The sequence below is a fragment of the Camelina sativa genome, chromosome 15 (assembly GCF_000633955.1).
Source record: "Camelina sativa cultivar DH55 chromosome 15, Cs, whole genome shotgun sequence".
Lineage (NCBI taxonomy): Eukaryota > Viridiplantae > Streptophyta > Magnoliopsida > Brassicales > Brassicaceae > Camelina > Camelina sativa.
In genome coordinates this window covers 6,743,643-6,745,195 of record NC_025699.1, presented here as the reverse complement: position 1 = coordinate 6,745,195, position 1,553 = coordinate 6,743,643, and the positions used below count along the sequence as shown (strand labels likewise).

General features: G+C 43.0%; 1 pseudogene; it reads left to right on the top strand.

Annotated features, from left to right (window-relative positions):
• The window catches only part of LOC104748193, a 5,521-nt pseudogene continuing 4,210 nt past the window's right edge, over positions 243–1,553 (top strand).

Sequence of the window (1,553 nt, the reverse complement as noted above, 5' to 3'; positions counted from 1 at the left end):
ATAAGCCAAAGATAAAGGTCAAACTGTAACAATATAGGTGGGTTCTCTCTCACTTGGGGCCCTTGTCCAAGGAGATTAAGAAATCCACACAAAGCATGTAGCCAGTAAGACCAAACAAGAAGCAGAGTAGGTTTGGTCGATTTAGTTTTGGACAGCACGGACATGGTTTGGTTAAAGGAGGGTGGGTAAAGCTCTGGTTCCAAAGTCTTGAGGGTATAAAACATATCCCATACGAGGTTAAAATGCACCTAAGTGGGAACAGGAACCGGGTATGTGAAACAAGGGCTGAAGAGGCTTCGGTAATCACCGCTCTTAAGCGAGATGATCATAATGCCGAAACTTTCCAAGCCTTTCACAACATGAGTATGAATCCTAGATGTTTTACTAGGCAAGGTTCTCATAGACATAAGAGTTGGGCACAAACAACCTTTCAAAGTTAAGCTTATAAACTCATATTCCATAGAGCTAGGTGAAACTAATGGCAGGGTTCTCAACCAAATTTCGAATAACCAGAGCAAACAAGGTATGCTATGAGCTATTTGCAGTCTTCGGACAAAAGCTTTCAGGGAGTACCACCAAAGTTGGCTAAGGGTAAACAAAGGATGGTTAAGAGCAGACCTGTACTTTAGAGGAAGGTAGTCTGGATCACCATTTGTTAGGCGGTAATAGGGAGAAGTGTCGGGGGACCACTCTCGGAGGAAAATCACAACGCTGTAACACTCATCACTAGCCATCGCCGTCGTCTCTGTCGCGCAAGACTTGAGTGGTGAGGGAGGAGGAGGTTCAACAGAGGCGAGTCTAACTACGGATCTGGGCAATGAGGAACAGGGGGACTCTGAAACTCTCGGCGGACTGGCTGATAGAGTCACAGAGGATAGAGATTGTCGTTCTCCCCCTCCGTCTAGCTTCGGAGATGAACGAGCCTTAGTTGCCGCTTGGGTTATTCGGTTAGGGTTTGTAACAGTTAAACAGGATCTAAAAAAGGGGAAAAAAGAAATGGAGATCGAGAAAAGGAGAAGATAGAAACTTGAAATAGAGACGGGAGCAGAGATTTCCCGATGCCGGCGAGCAGAGAGCCCACCGGCGTCGGAGGAAGATGGTTGAAACGGCGCCTCGATGATCGTGCCTGGGAGAGAAAAATTAGGGCGAACGGGCAATCAAAAGATGGTTTTAGACAGATCTCTTCTTCTTTTTAACAAAATCACATAAATATACATTAATCATGAAATTGTAATTCAGCAAAGATTTCCCCCATTTGTTAGCTAAAGATCGAGAAAATATAGGAAGCATAAAATTTGCTACACTAAGATTCCTTTTCAAAAATATATTATGCTTGCTATCCAATTTTCTCTTGATTCGCAATAACACATAAACTTGGCCTCATCAAAGATCACTATAAAAAGCCTGTCAATAGAAGGTAGAAAAATCATCTGAGCATACACAATTTACTTATAGCAATCCATAATAAACTTAAAGATTTCAATGGCTGCCTCATTTGCTTACCTAAGAGCATGTGCAATGGTGACGACTTGGGCCGTCCTTCCTTTTTTTCT